This window comes from Schistocerca cancellata, unplaced genomic scaffold (genome assembly GCF_023864275.1).
Source record: "Schistocerca cancellata isolate TAMUIC-IGC-003103 unplaced genomic scaffold, iqSchCanc2.1 HiC_scaffold_601, whole genome shotgun sequence".
Taxonomy (NCBI): domain Eukaryota; kingdom Metazoa; phylum Arthropoda; class Insecta; order Orthoptera; family Acrididae; genus Schistocerca; species Schistocerca cancellata.
Genome location: NW_026046613.1, coordinates 104,546 through 123,668, shown reverse-complemented (window position 1 = coordinate 123,668; position 19,123 = coordinate 104,546). Strand labels below are relative to the sequence as shown.

General features: G+C 55.0%; 11 non-coding genes and 8 pseudogenes across 11 annotated transcripts; all 19 read left to right on the top strand.

Annotated features, from left to right (window-relative positions):
- Positions 1–705: 705 nt before the first annotated feature.
- On the top strand, positions 706–824 carry LOC126134458 (5S ribosomal RNA). Its single transcript, XR_007527745.1, has one exon. It is a non-coding gene; the product is annotated as a 5S ribosomal RNA (ribosomal RNA).
- Positions 825–1,678: 854 nt separating this feature from the next.
- On the top strand, positions 1,679–1,798 carry LOC126134400 (5S ribosomal RNA; annotated as a pseudogene).
- An 854-nt stretch (positions 1,799–2,652) lies between these two features.
- LOC126134457 (5S ribosomal RNA) lies at positions 2,653–2,771 on the top strand. Its single transcript, XR_007527744.1, has one exon. It is a non-coding gene; the product is annotated as a 5S ribosomal RNA (ribosomal RNA).
- Positions 2,772–3,625: 854 nt separating this feature from the next.
- LOC126134398 (5S ribosomal RNA) lies at positions 3,626–3,745 on the top strand (annotated as a pseudogene).
- An 855-nt stretch (positions 3,746–4,600) lies between these two features.
- On the top strand, positions 4,601–4,719 carry LOC126134456 (5S ribosomal RNA). The gene has a single exon (XR_007527743.1). It is a non-coding gene; the product is annotated as a 5S ribosomal RNA (ribosomal RNA).
- Positions 4,720–5,573: 854 nt separating this feature from the next.
- LOC126134454 (5S ribosomal RNA) lies at positions 5,574–5,692 on the top strand. Its single transcript, XR_007527742.1, has one exon. It is a non-coding gene; the product is annotated as a 5S ribosomal RNA (ribosomal RNA).
- Positions 5,693–6,546: 854 nt separating this feature from the next.
- Positions 6,547–6,665, top strand: LOC126134453 (5S ribosomal RNA). The gene has a single exon (XR_007527741.1). It is a non-coding gene; the product is annotated as a 5S ribosomal RNA (ribosomal RNA).
- An 854-nt stretch (positions 6,666–7,519) lies between these two features.
- Positions 7,520–7,638, top strand: LOC126134451 (5S ribosomal RNA). Its single transcript, XR_007527739.1, has one exon. It is a non-coding gene; the product is annotated as a 5S ribosomal RNA (ribosomal RNA).
- Positions 7,639–8,492: 854 nt separating this feature from the next.
- On the top strand, positions 8,493–8,611 carry LOC126134450 (5S ribosomal RNA). Its single transcript, XR_007527738.1, has one exon. It is a non-coding gene; the product is annotated as a 5S ribosomal RNA (ribosomal RNA).
- Positions 8,612–9,465: 854 nt separating this feature from the next.
- On the top strand, positions 9,466–9,585 carry LOC126134396 (5S ribosomal RNA; annotated as a pseudogene).
- An 854-nt stretch (positions 9,586–10,439) lies between these two features.
- Positions 10,440–10,559, top strand: LOC126134395 (5S ribosomal RNA; annotated as a pseudogene).
- An 854-nt stretch (positions 10,560–11,413) lies between these two features.
- Positions 11,414–11,533, top strand: LOC126134394 (5S ribosomal RNA; annotated as a pseudogene).
- Positions 11,534–12,386: 853 nt separating this feature from the next.
- Positions 12,387–12,506, top strand: LOC126134393 (5S ribosomal RNA; annotated as a pseudogene).
- Positions 12,507–13,360: 854 nt separating this feature from the next.
- On the top strand, positions 13,361–13,479 carry LOC126134449 (5S ribosomal RNA). Its single transcript, XR_007527737.1, has one exon. It is a non-coding gene; the product is annotated as a 5S ribosomal RNA (ribosomal RNA).
- Positions 13,480–14,333: 854 nt separating this feature from the next.
- Positions 14,334–14,453, top strand: LOC126134392 (5S ribosomal RNA; annotated as a pseudogene).
- An 854-nt stretch (positions 14,454–15,307) lies between these two features.
- Positions 15,308–15,426, top strand: LOC126134448 (5S ribosomal RNA). Its single transcript, XR_007527736.1, has one exon. It is a non-coding gene; the product is annotated as a 5S ribosomal RNA (ribosomal RNA).
- An 854-nt stretch (positions 15,427–16,280) lies between these two features.
- On the top strand, positions 16,281–16,399 carry LOC126134318 (5S ribosomal RNA). Its single transcript, XR_007527707.1, has one exon. It is a non-coding gene; the product is annotated as a 5S ribosomal RNA (ribosomal RNA).
- An 854-nt stretch (positions 16,400–17,253) lies between these two features.
- Positions 17,254–17,373, top strand: LOC126134391 (5S ribosomal RNA; annotated as a pseudogene).
- An 854-nt stretch (positions 17,374–18,227) lies between these two features.
- On the top strand, positions 18,228–18,346 carry LOC126134447 (5S ribosomal RNA). The gene has a single exon (XR_007527735.1). It is a non-coding gene; the product is annotated as a 5S ribosomal RNA (ribosomal RNA).
- The last annotated feature ends 777 nt before the right edge of the window (positions 18,347–19,123 follow it).

Here is a 19,123-nt window from a genome sequence, read left to right as displayed (position 1 = left end):
TTTGCCAAGAAGACTTTGAAAACGACAAAACAGTACGAATCGGCAGGTGATTTCTGAAATACGTCACCGCCTATTGTTGTGTAGGAATGTAGAGTTCCAAATTTGATTTGTAACCACGAATTTATTCCTTAGTCGTCTCGTCTCGTCTCGTCTCGTCTCGTCCCGCAGACGTTTTTCGTGCTTGCGCTGTCATATGGACCACGACCCGAGCGGCAGCGAGCGGCAGTCGAGCAAAGTCGGGACAAGTCGGGACGGGGACAGGGACAGGGATAGGAATGGTGCGAATGCACTGCAAACTACGCAGACACCTGGTGTGAGGCGCGGCGAGGCGAGGCGAGGCGAGGCGAGGCGTGGAAGCCCACATCGCTACCAGTGGGCCCTCCAGCACGACACTGCCACACCCCGCACAGGCCCTCCGCTGAACACCAGGGACAAGATGCGTCCTCCGCTAGTGTCGAAGGCTGAACGCGCCCAGCGAATGACAGGGGGTGCAACGAGCAGCAGTGCGTCTCACACACGCGGCGGTGCGCCCGCCAATTCGGCCGTCACTCTGCTGGGACGCCGGGCGCGCCTCCCCGCGCCGTCCTCGAGGAACTGGCGGTTGCGGAAGGAAGCGCTTTCGTCAAATGCGGCCGAAAACTAACATTTTGTGTGTTGGGAGAAAAGCCGAACGCGAATTCTGCCGTGCTCCTACATTAGATGAGCGCCAACGGCCATACCATGATGAATACACCGGTTCTCGTCCGATCACCGAAGTTAAGCATCATCGGGCCCTGCTAGTACTTGGATGGGTGACCGCCTGGGAAACCCGGGTGCTGTTGGCTCCCTTCCTGTTTTTTTTTTTTTGTTATGTCGCCAGCCCAATTTTCAAACTACCTTTCTGTTGTGACAAAGATGCTTCCTTAAACCGTTTAAACTACTGTAATGGTACGATAATGCAGTAATTAACTCAGTTTGAGGGAGAATGTGCTAACCAAGTTTGCCAAGAAGACTTTGAAAACGACAAAACAGTACGAATTGGCAGGTGATTTCTGAAATACGTCACCGCCTATTGTTGTGTAGGAATGTAGAGTTCCAAATTTGATTTGTAACCACGAATTTATTCCTTAGTCGTCTCGTCTCGTCTCGTCTCGTCTCGTCCCGCAGACGTTTTTCGTGCTTGCGCTGTCATATGGACCACGACCCGAGCGGCAGCGAGCGGCAGTCGAGCAAAGTCGGGACAAGTCGGGACGGGGACAGGGACAGGGATAGGAATGGTGCGAATGCACTGCAAACTACGCAGACACCTGGTGTGAGGCGCGGCGAGGCGAGGCGAGGCGAGGCGAGGAAGCCCACATCGCTACCAGTGGGCCCTCCAGCACGACACTGCCACACCCCGCACAGGCCCTCCGCTGAACACCAGGGACAAGATGCGTCCTCCGCTAGTGTCGAAGGCTGAACGCGCCCAGCGAATGACAGGGGGTGCAACGAGCAGCAGTGCGTCTCACACACGCGGCGGTGCGCCCGCCAATTCGGCCGTCACTCTGCTGGGTCGCCGGGCGCGCCTCCCCGCGCCGTCCTCGAGGAACTGGCGGTTGCGGAAGGAAGCGCTTTCGTCAAATGCGGCCGAAAACTAACATTTTGTGTGTTGGGAGAAAAGCCGAACGCGAATTCTGCCGTGCTCCTACATTAGATGAGCGCCAACGGCGATACCATGATGAATACACCGGTTCTCGTCCGACCACCGAAGTTAAGCATCATCATGCCCGGCTAGTACTTGGATGGGTGACCGCCTGGGTCAACCCGGGTGCTGTTGGCTCCCTTCCCGTTTTTTTTTTTTTGTTATGTTGCCAGCCCAATTTTCAAACTACGTTTCTGTTGTGACAAAGATGCTTCCTTAAGCCTTTTAAACTACTGTAATGGTACGAAAATGCAGTAATTAACTCAGTTTGAGGGAGAATGTGCTAACCAAGTTTGCCAAGAAGACTTTGAAAACGACAAAACAGTACGAATCGGCAGGTGATTTCTGAAATACGTCACCGCCTATTGTTGTGTAGGAATGTAGAGTTCCAAATTTGATTTGTAACCACGAATTTATTCCTTAGTCGTCTCGTCTCGTCTCGTCTCGTCTCGTCCCGCAGACGTTTTTCGTGCTTGCGCTGTCATATGGACCACGACCCGAGCGGCAGCGAGCGGCAGTCGAGCAAAGTCGGGACAAGTCGGGACGGGGACAGGGACAGGGATAGGAATGGTGCGAATGCACTGCAAACTACGCAGACACCTGGTGTGAGGCGCGGCGAGGCGAGGCGAGGCGAGGCGTGGAAGCCCACATCGCTACCAGTGGGCCCTCCAGCACGACACTGCCACACCCCGCACAGGCCCTCCGCTGAACACCAGGGACAAGATGCGTCCTCCGCTAGTGTCGAAGGCTGAACGCGCCCAGCGAATGACAGGGGGTGCAACGAGCAGCAGTGCGTCTCACACACGCGGCGGTGCGCCCGCCAATTCGGCCGTCACTCTGCTGGGACGCCGGGCGCGCCTCCCCGCGCCGTCCTCGAGGAACTGGCGGTTGCGGAAGGAAGCGCTTTCGTCAAATGCGGCCGAAAACTAACATTTTGTGTGTTGGGAGAAAAGCCGAACGCGAATTCTGCCGTGCTCCTACATTAGATGAGCGCCAACGGCCATACCATGATGAATACACCGGTTCTCGTCCGATCACCGAAGTTAAGCATCATCGGGCCCTGCTAGTACTTGGATGGGTGACCGCCTGGGAAACCCGGGTGCTGTTGGCTCCCTTCCTGTTTTTTTTTTTTTGTTATGTCGCCAGCCCAATTTTCAAACTACCTTTCTGTTGTGACAAAGATGCTTCCTTAAACCGTTTAAACTACTGTAATGGTACGATAATGCAGTAATTAACTCAGTTTGAGGGAGAATGTGCTAACCAAGTTTGCCAAGAAGACTTTGAAAACGACAAAACAGTACGAATTGGCAGGTGATTTCTGAAATACGTCACCGCCTATTGTTGTGTAGGAATGTAGAGTTCCAAATTTGATTTGTAACCACGAATTTATTCCTTAGTCGTCTCGTCTCGTCTCGTCTCGTCTCGTCCCGCAGACGTTTTTCGTGCTTGCGCTGTCATATGGACCACGACCCGAGCGGCAGCGAGCGGCAGTCGAGCAAAGTCGGGACAAGTCGGGACGGGGACAGGGACAGGGATAGGAATGGTGCGAATGCACTGCAAACTACGCAGACACCTGGTGTGAGGCGCGGCGAGGCGAGGCGAGGCGAGGCGAGGAAGCCCACATCGCTACCAGTGGGCCCTCCAGCACGACACTGCCACACCCCGCACAGGCCCTCCGCTGAACACCAGGGACAAGATGCGTCCTCCGCTAGTGTCGAAGGCTGAACGCGCCCAGCGAATGACAGGGGGTGCAACGAGCAGCAGTGCGTCTCACACACGCGGCGGTGCGCCCGCCAATTCGGCCGTCACTCTGCTGGGTCGCCGGGCGCGCCTCCCCGCGCCGTCCTCGAGGAACTGGCGGTTGCGGAAGGAAGCGCTTTCGTCAAATGCGGCCGAAAACTAACATTTTGTGTGTTGGGAGAAAAGCCGAACGCGAATTCTGCCGTGCTCCTACATTAGATGAGCGCCAACGGCGATACCATGATGAATACACCGGTTCTCGTCCGACCACCGAAGTTAAGCATCATCATGCCCGGCTAGTACTTGGATGGGTGACCGCCTGGGTCAACCCGGGTGCTGTTGGCTCCCTTCCCGTTTTTTTTTTTTTTGTTATGTTGCCAGCCCAATTTTCAAACTACGTTTCTGTTGTGACAAAGATGCTTCCTTAAGCCTTTTAAACTACTGTAATGGTACGAAAATGCAGTAATTAACTCAGTTTGAGGGAGAATGTGCTAACCAAGTTTGCCAAGAAGACTTTGAAAACGACAAAACAGTACGAATCGGCAGGTGATTTCTGAAATACGTCACCGCCTATTGTTGTGTAGGAATGTAGAGTTCCAAATTTGATTTGTAACCACGAATTTATTCCTTAGTCGTCTCGTCTCGTCTCGTCTCGTCTCGTCCCGCAGACGTTTTTCGTGCTTGCGCTGTCATATGGACCACGACCCGAGCGGCAGCGAGCGGCAGTCGAGCAAAGTCGGGACAAGTCGGGACGGGGACAGGGACAGGGATAGGAATGGTGCGAATGCACTGCAAACTACGCAGACACCTGGTGTGAGGCGCGGCGAGGCGAGGCGAGGCGAGGCGAGGAAGCCCACATCGCTACCAGTGGGCCCTCCAGCACGACACTGCCACACCCCGCACAGGCCCTCCGCTGAACACCAGGGACAAGATGCGTCCTCCGCTAGTGTCGAAGGCTGAACGCGCCCAGCGAATGACAGGGGGTGCAACGAGCAGCAGTGCGTCTCACACACGCGGCGGTGCGCCCGCCAATTCGGCCGTCACTCTGCTGGGACGCCGGGCGCGCCTCCCCGCGCCGTCCTCGAGGAACTGGCGGTTGCGGAAGGAAGCGCTTTCGTCAAATGCGGCCGAAAACTAACATTTTGTGTGTTGGGAGAAAAGCCGAACGCGAATTCTGCCGTGCTCCTACATTAGATGAGCGCCAACGGCCATACCATGATGAATACACCGGTTCTCGTCCGATCACCGAAGTTAAGCATCATCGGGCCCTGCTAGTACTTGGATGGGTGACCGCCTGGGAAACCCGGGTGCTGTTGGCTCCCTTCCTGTTTTTTTTTTTTTGTTATGTCGCCAGCCCAATTTTCAAACTACCTTTCTGTTGTGACAAAGATGCTTCCTTAAACCGTTTAAACTACTGTAATGGTACGATAATGCAGTAATTAACTCAGTTTGAGGGAGAATGTGCTAACCAAGTTTGCCAAGAAGACTTTGAAAACGACAAAACAGTACGAATTGGCAGGTGATTTCTGAAATACGTCACCGCCTATTGTTGTGTAGGAATGTAGAGTTCCAAATTTGATTTGTAACCACGAATTTATTCCTTAGTCGTCTCGTCTCGTCTCGTCTCGTCTCGTCCCGCAGACGTTTTTCGTGCTTGCGCTGTCATATGGACCACGACCCGAGCGGCAGCGAGCGGCAGTCGAGCAAAGTCGGGACAAGTCGGGACGGGGACAGGGACAGGGATAGGAATGGTGCGAATGCACTGCAAACTACGCAGACACCTGGTGTGAGGCGCGGCGAGGCGAGGCGAGGCGAGGCGAGGAAGCCCACATCGCTACCAGTGGGCCCTCCAGCACGACACTGCCACACCCCGCACAGGCCCTCCGCTGAACACCAGGGACAAGATGCGTCCTCCGCTAGTGTCGAAGGCTGAACGCGCCCAGCGAATGACAGGGGGTGCAACGAGCAGCAGTGCGTCTCACACACGCGGCGGTGCGCCCGCCAATTCGGCCGTCACTCTGCTGGGACGCCGGGCGCGCCTCCCCGCGCCGTCCTCGAGGAACTGGCGGTTGCGGAAGGAAGCGCTTTCGTCAAATGCGGCCGAAAACTAACATTTTGTGTGTTGGGAGAAAAGCCGAACGCGAATTCTGCCGTGCTCCTACATTAGATGAGCGCCAACGGCCATACCATGATGAATACACCGGTTCTCGTCCGATCACCGAAGTTAAGCATCATCGGGCCCTGCTAGTACTTGGATGGGTGACCGCCTGGGAAACCCGGGTGCTGTTGGCTCCCTTCCTGTTTTTTTTTTTTTGTTATGTCGCCAGCCCAATTTTCAAACTACCTTTCTGTTGTGACAAAGATGCTTCCTTAAACCGTTTAAACTACTGTAATGGTACGATAATGCAGTAATTAACTCAGTTTGAGGGAGAATGTGCTAACCAAGTTTGCCAAGAAGACTTTGAAAACGACAAAACAGTACGAATTGGCAGGTGATTTCTGAAATACGTCACCGCCTATTGTTGTGTAGGAATGTAGAGTTCCAAATTTGATTTGTAACCACGAATTTATTCCTTAGTCGTCTCGTCTCGTCTCGTCTCGTCTCGTCCCGCAGACGTTTTTCGTGCTTGCGCTGTCATATGGACCACGACCCGAGCGGCAGCGAGCGGCAGTCGAGCAAAGTCGGGACAAGTCGGGACGGGGACAGGGACAGGGATAGGAATGGTGCGAATGCACTGCAAACTACGCAGACACCTGGTGTGAGGCGCGGCGAGGCGAGGCGAGGCGAGGCGAGGAAGCCCACATCGCTACCAGTGGGCCCTCCAGCACGACACTGCCACACCCCGCACAGGCCCTCCGCTGAACACCAGGGACAAGATGCGTCCTCCGCTAGTGTCGAAGGCTGAACGCGCCCAGCGAATGACAGGGGGTGCAACGAGCAGCAGTGCGTCTCACACACGCGGCGGTGCGCCCGCCAATTCGGCCGTCACTCTGCTGGGACGCCGGGCGCGCCTCCCCGCGCCGTCCTCGAGGAACTGGCGGTTGCGGAAGGAAGCGCTTTCGTCAAATGCGGCCGAAAACTAACATTTTGTGTGTTGGGAGAAAAGCCGAACGCGAATTCTGCCGTGCTCCTACATTAGATGAGCGCCAACGGCCATACCATGATGAATACACCGGTTCTCGTCCGATCACCGAAGTTAAGCATCATCGGGCCCTGCTAGTACTTGGATGGGTGACCGCCTGGGAAACCCGGGTGCTGTTGGCTCCCTTCCTGTTTTTTTTTTTTTGTTATGTCGCCAGCCCAATTTTCAAACTACCTTTCTGTTGTGACAAAGATGCTTCCTTAAACCGTTTAAACTACTGTAATGGTACGATAATGCAGTAATTAACTCAGTTTGAGGGAGAATGTGCTAACCAAGTTTGCCAAGAAGACTTTGAAAACGACAAAACAGTACGAATTGGCAGGTGATTTCTGAAATACGTCACCGCCTATTGTTGTGTAGGAATGTAGAGTTCCAAATTTGATTTGTAACCACGAATTTATTCCTTAGTCGTCTCGTCTCGTCTCGTCTCGTCTCGTCCCGCAGACGTTTTTCGTGCTTGCGCTGTCATATGGACCACGACCCGAGCGGCAGCGAGCGGCAGTCGAGCAAAGTCGGGACAAGTCGGGACGGGGACAGGGACAGGGATAGGAATGGTGCGAATGCACTGCAAACTACGCAGACACCTGGTGTGAGGCGCGGCGAGGCGAGGCGAGGCGAGGCGAGGAAGCCCACATCGCTACCAGTGGGCCCTCCAGCACGACACTGCCACACCCCGCACAGGCCCTCCGCTGAACACCAGGGACAAGATGCGTCCTCCGCTAGTGTCGAAGGCTGAACGCGCCCAGCGAATGACAGGGGGTGCAACGAGCAGCAGTGCGTCTCACACACGCGGCGGTGCGCCCGCCAATTCGGCCGTCACTCTGCTGGGACGCCGGGCGCGCCTCCCCGCGCCGTCCTCGAGGAACTGGCGGTTGCGGAAGGAAGCGCTTTCGTCAAATGCGGCCGAAAACTAACATTTTGTGTGTTGGGAGAAAAGCCGAACGCGAATTCTGCCGTGCTCCTACATTAGATGAGCGCCAACGGCCATACCATGATGAATACACCGGTTCTCGTCCGATCACCGAAGTTAAGCATCATCGGGCCCTGCTAGTACTTGGATGGGTGACCGCCTGGGAAACCCGGGTGCTGTTGGCTCCCTTCCTGTTTTTTTTTTTTTGTTATGTCGCCAGCCCAATTTTCAAACTACCTTTCTGTTGTGACAAAGATGCTTCCTTAAACCGTTTAAACTACTGTAATGGTACGATAATGCAGTAATTAACTCAGTTTGAGGGAGAATGTGCTAACCAAGTTTGCCAAGAAGACTTTGAAAACGACAAAACAGTACGAATTGGCAGGTGATTTCTGAAATACGTCACCGCCTATTGTTGTGTAGGAATGTAGAGTTCCAAATTTGATTTGTAACCACGAATTTATTCCTTAGTCGTCTCGTCTCGTCTCGTCTCGTCTCGTCCCGCAGACGTTTTTCGTGCTTGCGCTGTCATATGGACCACGACCCGAGCGGCAGCGAGCGGCAGTCGAGCAAAGTCGGGACAAGTCGGGACGGGGACAGGGACAGGGATAGGAATGGTGCGAATGCACTGCAAACTACGCAGACACCTGGTGTGAGGCGCGGCGAGGCGAGGCGAGGCGAGGCGAGGAAGCCCACATCGCTACCAGTGGGCCCTCCAGCACGACACTGCCACACCCCGCACAGGCCCTCCGCTGAACACCAGGGACAAGATGCGTCCTCCGCTAGTGTCGAAGGCTGAACGCGCCCAGCGAATGACAGGGGGTGCAACGAGCAGCAGTGCGTCTCACACACGCGGCGGTGCGCCCGCCAATTCGGCCGTCACTCTGCTGGGACGCCGGGCGCGCCTCCCCGCGCCGTCCTCGAGGAACTGGCGGTTGCGGAAGGAAGCGCTTTCGTCAAATGCGGCCGAAAACTAACATTTTGTGTGTTGGGAGAAAAGCCGAACGCGAATTCTGCCGTGCTCCTACATTAGATGAGCGCCAACGGCCATACCATGATGAATACACCGGTTCTCGTCCGATCACCGAAGTTAAGCATCATCGGGCCCTGCTAGTACTTGGATGGGTGACCGCCTGGGAAACCCGGGTGCTGTTGGCTCCCTTCCTGTTTTTTTTTTTTTGTTATGTCGCCAGCCCAATTTTCAAACTACCTTTCTGTTGTGACAAAGATGCTTCCTTAAACCGTTTAAACTACTGTAATGGTACGATAATGCAGTAATTAACTCAGTTTGAGGGAGAATGTGCTAACCAAGTTTGCCAAGAAGACTTTGAAAACGACAAAACAGTACGAATTGGCAGGTGATTTCTGAAATACGTCACCGCCTATTGTTGTGTAGGAATGTAGAGTTCCAAATTTGATTTGTAACCACGAATTTATTCCTTAGTCGTCTCGTCTCGTCTCGTCTCGTCTCGTCCCGCAGACGTTTTTCGTGCTTGCGCTGTCATATGGACCACGACCCGAGCGGCAGCGAGCGGCAGTCGAGCAAAGTCGGGACAAGTCGGGACGGGGACAGGGACAGGGATAGGAATGGTGCGAATGCACTGCAAACTACGCAGACACCTGGTGTGAGGCGCGGCGAGGCGAGGCGAGGCGAGGCGAGGAAGCCCACATCGCTACCAGTGGGCCCTCCAGCACGACACTGCCACACCCCGCACAGGCCCTCCGCTGAACACCAGGGACAAGATGCGTCCTCCGCTAGTGTCGAAGGCTGAACGCGCCCAGCGAATGACAGGGGGTGCAACGAGCAGCAGTGCGTCTCACACACGCGGCGGTGCGCCCGCCAATTCGGCCGTCACTCTGCTGGGTCGCCGGGCGCGCCTCCCCGCGCCGTCCTCGAGGAACTGGCGGTTGCGGAAGGAAGCGCTTTCGTCAAATGCGGCCGAAAACTAACATTTTGTGTGTTGGGAGAAAAGCCGAACGCGAATTCTGCCGTGCTCCTACATTAGATGAGCGCCAACGGCGATACCATGATGAATACACCGGTTCTCGTCCGACCACCGAAGTTAAGCATCATCATGCCCGGCTAGTACTTGGATGGGTGACCGCCTGGGTCAACCCGGGTGCTGTTGGCTCCCTTCCCGTTTTTTTTTTTTTGTTATGTTGCCAGCCCAATTTTCAAACTACGTTTCTGTTGTGACAAAGATGCTTCCTTAAGCCTTTTAAACTACTGTAATGGTACGAAAATGCAGTAATTAACTCAGTTTGAGGGAGAATGTGCTAACCAAGTTTGCCAAGAAGACTTTGAAAACGACAAAACAGTACGAATCGGCAGGTGATTTCTGAAATACGTCACCGCCTATTGTTGTGTAGGAATGTAGAGTTCCAAATTTGATTTGTAACCACGAATTTATTCCTTAGTCGTCTCGTCTCGTCTCGTCTCGTCTCGTCCCGCAGACGTTTTTCGTGCTTGCGCTGTCATATGGACCACGACCCGAGCGGCAGCGAGCGGCAGTCGAGCAAAGTCGGGACAAGTCGGGACGGGGACAGGGACAGGGATAGGAATGGTGCGAATGCACTGCAAACTACGCAGACACCTGGTGTGAGGCGCGGCGAGGCGAGGCGAGGCGAGGCGAGGAAGCCCACATCGCTACCAGTGGGCCCTCCAGCACGACACTGCCACACCCCGCACAGGCCCTCCGCTGAACACCAGGGACAAGATGCGTCCTCCGCTAGTGTCGAAGGCTGAACGCGCCCAGCGAATGACAGGGGGTGCAACGAGCAGCAGTGCGTCTCACACACGCGGCGGTGCGCCCGCCAATTCGGCCGTCACTCTGCTGGGACGCCGGGCGCGCCTCCCCGCGCCGTCCTCGAGGAACTGGCGGTTGCGGAAGGAAGCGCTTTCGTCAAATGCGGCCGAAAACTAACATTTTGTGTGTTGGGAGAAAAGCCGAACGCGAATTCTGCCGTGCTCCTACATTAGATGAGCGCCAACGGCGATACCATGATGAATACACCGGTTCTCGTCCGACCACCGAAGTTAAGCATCATCATGCCCGGCTAGTACTTGGATGGGTGACCGCCTGGGTCAACCCGGGTGCTGTTGGCTCCCTTCCCGTTTTTTTTTTTTTGTTATGTTGCCAGCCCAATTTTCAAACTACGTTTCTGTTGTGACAAAGATGCTTCCTTAAGCCTTTTAAACTACTGTAATGGTACGAAAATGCAGTAATTAACTCAGTTTGAGGGAGAATGTGCTAACCAAGTTTGCCAAGAAGACTTTGAAAACGACAAAACAGTACGAATCGGCAGGTGATTTCTGAAATACGTCACCGCCTATTGTTGTGTAGGAATGTAGAGTTCCAAATTTGATTTGTAACCACGAATTTATTCCTTAGTCGTCTCGTCTCGTCTCGTCTCGTCTCGTCCCGCAGACGTTTTTCGTGCTTGCGCTGTCATATGGACCACGACCCGAGCGGCAGCGAGCGGCAGTCGAGCAAAGTCGGGACAAGTCGGGACGGGGACAGGGACAGGGATAGGAATGGTGCGAATGCACTGCAAACTACGCAGACACCTGGTGTGAGGCGCGGCGAGGCGAGGCGAGGCGAGGCGAGGAAGCCCACATCGCTACCAGTGGGCCCTCCAGCACGACACTGCCACACCCCGCACAGGCCCTCCGCTGAACACCAGGGACAAGATGCGTCCTCCGCTAGTGTCGAAGGCTGAACGCGCCCAGCGAATGACAGGGGGTGCAACGAGCAGCAGTGCGTCTCACACACGCGGCGGTGCGCCCGCCAATTCGGCCGTCACTCTGCTGGGACGCCGGGCGCGCCTCCCCGCGCCGTCCTCGAGGAACTGGCGGTTGCGGAAGGAAGCGCTTTCGTCAAATGCGGCCGAAAACTAACATTTTGTGTGTTGGGAGAAAAGCCGAACGCGAATTCTGCCGTGCTCCTACATTAGATGAGCGCCAACGGCGATACCATGATGAATACACCGGTTCTCGTCCGACCACCGAAGTTAAGCATCATCATGCCCGGCTAGTACTTGGATGGGTGACCGCCTGGGTCAACCCGGGTGCTGTTGGCTCCCTTCCCGTTTTTTTTTTTTGTTATGTTGCCAGCCCAATTTTCAAACTACGTTTCTGTTGTGACAAAGATGCTTCCTTAAGCCTTTTAAACTACTGTAATGGTACGAAAATGCAGTAATTAACTCAGTTTGAGGGAGAATGTGCTAACCAAGTTTGCCAAGAAGACTTTGAAAACGACAAAACAGTACGAATCGGCAGGTGATTTCTGAAATACGTCACCGCCTATTGTTGTGTAGGAATGTAGAGTTCCAAATTTGATTTGTAACCACGAATTTATTCCTTAGTCGTCTCGTCTCGTCTCGTCTCGTCTCGTCCCGCAGACGTTTTTCGTGCTTGCGCTGTCATATGGACCACGACCCGAGCGGCAGCGAGCGGCAGTCGAGCAAAGTCGGGACAAGTCGGGACGGGGACAGGGACAGGGATAGGAATGGTGCGAATGCACTGCAAACTACGCAGACACCTGGTGTGAGGCGCGGCGAGGCGAGGCGAGGCGAGGCGAGGAAGCCCACATCGCTACCAGTGGGCCCTCCAGCACGACACTGCCACACCCCGCACAGGCCCTCCGCTGAACACCAGGGACAAGATGCGTCCTCCGCTAGTGTCGAAGGCTGAACGCGCCCAGCGAATGACAGGGGGTGCAACGAGCAGCAGTGCGTCTCACACACGCGGCGGTGCGCCCGCCAATTCGGCCGTCACTCTGCTGGGACGCCGGGCGCGCCTCCCCGCGCCGTCCTCGAGGAACTGGCGGTTGCGGAAGGAAGCGCTTTCGTCAAATGCGGCCGAAAACTAACATTTTGTGTGTTGGGAGAAAAGCCGAACGCGAATTCTGCCGTGCTCCTACATTAGATGAGCGCCAACGGCGATACCATGATGAATACACCGGTTCTCGTCCGACCACCGAAGTTAAGCATCATCATGCCCGGCTAGTACTTGGATGGGTGACCGCCTGGGTCAACCCGGGTGCTGTTGGCTCCCTTCCCGTTTTTTTTTTTTTGTTATGTTGCCAGCCCAATTTTCAAACTACGTTTCTGTTGTGACAAAGATGCTTCCTTAAGCCTTTTAAACTACTGTAATGGTACGAAAATGCAGTAATTAACTCAGTTTGAGGGAGAATGTGCTAACCAAGTTTGCCAAGAAGACTTTGAAAACGACAAAACAGTACGAATCGGCAGGTGATTTCTGAAATACGTCACCGCCTATTGTTGTGTAGGAATGTAGAGTTCCAAATTTGATTTGTAACCACGAATTTATTCCTTAGTCGTCTCGTCTCGTCTCGTCTCGTCTCGTCCCGCAGACGTTTTTCGTGCTTGCGCTGTCATATGGACCACGACCCGAGCGGCAGCGAGCGGCAGTCGAGCAAAGTCGGGACAAGTCGGGACGGGGACAGGGACAGGGATAGGAATGGTGCGAATGCACTGCAAACTACGCAGACACCTGGTGTGAGGCGCGGCGAGGCGAGGCGAGGCGAGGCGAGGAAGCCCACATCGCTACCAGTGGGCCCTCCAGCACGACACTGCCACACCCCGCACAGGCCCTCCGCTGAACACCAGGGACAAGATGCGTCCTCCGCTAGTGTCGAAGGCTGAACGCGCCCAGCGAATGACAGGGGGTGCAACGAGCAGCAGTGCGTCTCACACACGCGGCGGTGCGCCCGCCAATTCGGCCGTCACTCTGCTGGGACGCCGGGCGCGCCTCCCCGCGCCGTCCTCGAGGAACTGGCGGTTGCGGAAGGAAGCGCTTTCGTCAAATGCGGCCGAAAACTAACATTTTGTGTGTTGGGAGAAAAGCCGAACGCGAATTCTGCCGTGCTCCTACATTAGATGAGCGCCAACGGCCATACCATGATGAATACACCGGTTCTCGTCCGATCACCGAAGTTAAGCATCATCGGGCCCTGCTAGTACTTGGATGGGTGACCGCCTGGGAAACCCGGGTGCTGTTGGCTCCCTTCCTGTTTTTTTTTTTTTGTTATGTCGCCAGCCCAATTTTCAAACTACCTTTCTGTTGTGACAAAGATGCTTCCTTAAACCGTTTAAACTACTGTAATGGTACGATAATGCAGTAATTAACTCAGTTTGAGGGAGAATGTGCTAACCAAGTTTGCCAAGAAGACTTTGAAAACGACAAAACAGTACGAATTGGCAGGTGATTTCTGAAATACGTCACCGCCTATTGTTGTGTAGGAATGTAGAGTTCCAAATTTGATTTGTAACCACGAATTTATTCCTTAGTCGTCTCGTCTCGTCTCGTCTCGTCTCGTCCCGCAGACGTTTTTCGTGCTTGCGCTGTCATATGGACCACGACCCGAGCGGCAGCGAGCGGCAGTCGAGCAAAGTCGGGACAAGTCGGGACGGGGACAGGGACAGGGATAGGAATGGTGCGAATGCACTGCAAACTACGCAGACACCTGGTGTGAGGCGCGGCGAGGCGAGGCGAGGCGAGGCGAGGAAGCCCACATCGCTACCAGTGGGCCCTCCAGCACGACACTGCCACACCCCGCACAGGCCCTCCGCTGAACACCAGGGACAAGATGCGTCCTCCGCTAGTGTCGAAGGCTGAACGCGCCCAGCGAATGACAGGGGGTGCAACGAGCAGCAGTGCGTCTCACACACGCGGCGGTGCGCCCGCCAATTCGGCCGTCACTCTGCTGGGTCGCCGGGCGCGCCTCCCCGCGCCGTCCTCGAGGAACTGGCGGTTGCGGAAGGAAGCGCTTTCGTCAAATGCGGCCGAAAACTAACATTTTGTGTGTTGGGAGAAAAGCCGAACGCGAATTCTGCCGTGCTCCTACATTAGATGAGCGCCAACGGCGATACCATGATGAATACACCGGTTCTCGTCCGACCACCGAAGTTAAGCATCATCATGCCCGGCTAGTACTTGGATGGGTGACCGCCTGGGTCAACCCGGGTGCTGTTGGCTCCCTTCCCGTTTTTTTTTTTTTGTTATGTTGCCAGCCCAATTTTCAAACTACGTTTCTGTTGTGACAAAGATGCTTCCTTAAGCCTTTTAAACTACTGTAATGGTACGAAAATGCAGTAATTAACTCAGTTTGAGGGAGAATGTGCTAACCAAGTTTGCCAAGAAGACTTTGAAAACGACAAAACAGTACGAATCGGCAGGTGATTTCTGAAATACGTCACCGCCTATTGTTGTGTAGGAATGTAGAGTTCCAAATTTGATTTGTAACCACGAATTTATTCCTTAGTCGTCTCGTCTCGTCTCGTCTCGTCTCGTCCCGCAGACGTTTTTCGTGCTTGCGCTGTCATATGGACCACGACCCGAGCGGCAGCGAGCGGCAGTGGAGCAAAGTCGGGACAAGTCGGGACGGGGACAGGGACAGGGATAGGAATGGTGCGAATGCACTGCAAACTACGCAGACACCTGGTGTGAGGCGCGGCGAGGCGAGGCGAGGCGAGGCGAGGAAGCCCACATCGCTACCAGTGGGCCCTCCAGCACGACACTGCCACACCCCGCACAGGCCCTCCGCTGAACACCAGGGACAAGATGCGTCCTCCGCTAGTGTCGAAGGCTGAACGCGCCCAGCGAATGACAGGGGGTGCAACGAGCAGCAGTGCGTCTCACACACGCGGCGGTGCGCCCGCCAATTCGGCCGTCACTCTGCTGGGACGCCGGGCGCGCCTCCCCGCGCCGTCCTCGAGGAACTGGCGGTTGCGGAAGGAAGCGCTTTCGTCAAATGCGGCCGAAAACTAACATTTTGTGTGTTGGGAGAAAAGCCGAACGCGAATTCTGCCGTGCTCCTACATTAGATGAGCGCCAACGGCCATACCATGATGAATACACCGGTTCTCGTCCGATCACCGAAGTTAAGCATCATCGGGCCCTGCTAGTACTTGGATGGGTGACCGCCTGGGAAACCCGGGTGCTGTTGGCTCCCTTCCTGTTTTTTTTTTTTTGTTATGTCGCCAGCCCAATTTTCAAACTACCTTTCTGTTGTGACAAAGATGCTTCCTTAAACCGTTTAAACTACTGTAATGGTACGATAATGCAGTAATTAACTCAGTTTGAGGGAGAATGTGCTAACCAAGTTTGCCAAGAAGACTTTGAAAACGACAAAACAGTACGAATTGGCAGGTGATTTCTGAAATACGTCACCGCCTATTGTTGTGTAGGAATGTAGAGTTCCAAATTTGATTTGTAACCACGAATTTATTCCTTAGTCGTCTCGTCTCGTCTCGTCTCGTCTCGTCCCGCAGACGTTTTTCGTGCTTGCGCTGTCATATGGACCACGACCCGAGCGGCAGCGAGCGGCAGTCGAGCAAAGTCGGGACAAGTCGGGACGGGGACAGGGACAGGGATAGGAATGGTGCGAATGCACTGCAAACTACGCAGACACCTGGTGTGAGGCGCGGCGAGGCGAGGCGAGGCGAGGCGAGGAAGCCCACATCGCTACCAGTGGGCCCTCCAGCACGACACTGCCACACCCCGCACAGGCCCTCCGCTGAACACCAGGGACAAGATGCGTCCTCCGCTAGTGTCGAAGGCTGAACGCGCCCAGCGAATGACAGGGGGTGCAACGAGCAGCAGTGCGTCTCACACACGCGGCGGTGCGCCCGCCAATTCGGCCGTCACTCTGCTGGGACGCCGGGCGCGCCTCCCCGCGCCGTCCTCGAGGAACTGGCGGTTGCGGAAGGAAGCGCTTTCGTCAAATGCGGCCGAAAACTAACATTTTGTGTGTTGGGAGAAAAGCCGAACGCGAATTCTGCCGTGCTCCTACATTAGATGAGCGCCAACGGCCATACCATGATGAATACACCGGTTCTCGTCCGATCACCGAAGTTAAGCATCATCGGGCCCTGGTAGTACTTGGATGGGTGACCGCCTGGGAAACCCGGGTGCTGTTGGCTCCCTTCCTGTTTTTTTTTTTTTGTTATGTCGCCAGCCCAATTTTCAAACTACCTTTCTGTTGTGACAAAGATGCTTCCTTAAACCGTTTAAACTACTGTAATGGTACGATAATGCAGTAATTAACTCAGTTTGAGGGAGAATGTGCTAACCAAGTTTGCCAAGAAGACTTTGAAAACGACAAAACAGTACGAATTGGCAGGTGATTTCTGAAATACGTCACCGCCTATTGTTGTGTAGGAATGTAGAGTTCCAAATTTGATTTGTAACCACGAATTTATTCCTTAGTCGTCTCGTCTCGTCTCGTCTCGTCTCGTCCCGCAGACGTTTTTCGTGCTTGCGCTGTCATATGGACCACGACCCGAGCGGCAGCGAGCGGCAGTCGAGCAAAGTCGGGACAAGTCGGGACGGGGACAGGGACAGGGATAGGAATGGTGCGAATGCACTGCAAACTACGCAGACACCTGGTGTGAGGCGCGGCGAGGCGAGGCGAGGCGAGGCGAGGAAGCCCACATCGCTACCAGTGGGCCCTCCAGCACGACACTGCCACACCCCGCACAGGCCCTCCGCTGAACACCAGGGACAAGATGCGTCCTCCGCTAGTGTCGAAGGCTGAACGCGCCCAGCGAATGACAGGGGGTGCAACGAGCAGCAGTGCGTCTCACACACGCGGCGGTGCGCCCGCCAATTCGGCCGTCACTCTGCTGGGTCGCCGGGCGCGCCTCCCCGCGCCGTCCTCGAGGAACTGGCGGTTGCGGAAGGAAGCGCTTTCGTCAAATGCGGCCGAAAACTAACATTTTGTGTGTTGGGAGAAAAGCCGAACGCGAATTCTGCCGTGCTCCTACATTAGATGAGCGCCAACGGCGATACCATGATGAATACACCGGTTCTCGTCCGACCACCGAAGTTAAGCATCATCATGCCCGGCTAGTACTTGGATGGGTGACCGCCTGGGTCAACCCGGGTGCTGTTGGCTCCCTTCCCGTTTTTTTTTTTTTGTTATGTTGCCAGCCCAATTTTCAAACTACGTTTCTGTTGTGACAAAGATGCTTCCTTAAGCCTTTTAAACTACTGTAATGGTACGAAAATGCAGTAATTAACTCAGTTTGAGGGAGAATGTGCTAACCAAGTTTGCCAAGAAGACTTTGAAAACGACAAAACAGTACGAATCGGCAGGTGATTTCTGAAATACGTCACCGCCTATTGTTGTGTAGGAATGTAGAGTTCCAAATTTGATTTGTAACCACGAATTTATTCCTTAGTCGTCTCGTCTCGTCTCGTCTCGTCTCGTCCCGCAGACGTTTTTCGTGCTTGCGCTGTCATATGGACCACGACCCGAGCGGCAGCGAGCGGCAGTCGAGCAAAGTCGGGACAAGTCGGGACGGGGACAGGGACAGGGATAGGAATGGTGCGAATGCACTGCAAACTACGCAGACACCTGGTGTGAGGCGCGGCGAGGCGAGGCGAGGCGAGGCGAGGAAGCCCACATCGCTACCAGTGGGCCCTCCAGCACGACACTGCCACACCCCGCACAGGCCCTCCGCTGAACACCAGGGACAAGATGCGTCCTCCGCTAGTGTCGAAGGCTGAACGCGCCCAGCGAATGACAGGGGGTGCAACGAGCAGCAGTGCGTCTCACACACGCGGCGGTGCGCCCGCCAATTCGGCCGTCACTCTGCTGGGACGCCGGGCGCGCCTCCCCGCGCCGTCCTCGAGGAACTGGCGGTTGCGGAAGGAAGCGCTTTCGTCAAATGCGGCCGAAAACTAACATTTTGTGTGTTGGGAGAAAAGCCGAACGCGAATTCTGCCGTGCTCCTACATTAGATGAGCGCCAACGGCCATACCATGATGAATACACCGGTTCTCGTCCGATCACCGAAGTTAAGCATCATCGGGCCCTGCTAGTACTTGGATGGGTGACCGCCTGGGAAACCCGGGTGCTGTTGGCTCCCTTCCTGTTTTTTTTTTTTTGTTATGTCGCCAGCCCAATTTTCAAACTACCTTTCTGTTGTGACAAAGATGCTTCCTTAAACCGTTTAAACTACTGTAATGGTACGATAATGCAGTAATTAACTCAGTTTGAGGGAGAATGTGCTAACCAAGTTTGCCAAGAAGACTTTGAAAACGACAAAACAGTACGAATTGGCAGGTGATTTCTGAAATACGTCACCGCCTATTGTTGTGTAGGAATGTAGAGTTCCAAATTTGATTTGTAACCACGAATTTATTCCTTAGTCGTCTCGTCTCGTCTCGTCTCGTCTCGTCCCGCAGACGTTTTTCGTGCTTGCGCTGTCATATGGACCACGACCCGAGCGGCAGCGAGCGGCAGTCGAGCAAAGTCGGGACAAGTCGGGACGGGGACAGGGACAGGGATAGGAATGGTGCGAATGCACTGCAAACTACGCAGACACCTGGTGTGAGGCGCGGCGAGGCGAGGCGAGGCGAGGCGAGGAAGCCCACATCGCTACCAGTGGGCCCTCCAGCACGACACTGCCACACCCCGCACAGGCCCTCCGCTGAACACCAGGGACAAGATGCGTCCTCCGCTAGTGTCGAAGGCTGAACGCGCCCAGCGAATGACAGGGGGTGCAACGAGCAGCAGTGCGTCTCACACACGCGGCGGTGCGCCCGCCAATTCGGCCGTCACTCTGCTGGGACGCCGGGCGCGCCTCCCCGCGCCGTCCTCGAGGAACTGGCGGTTGCGGAAGGAAGCGCTTTCGTCAAAT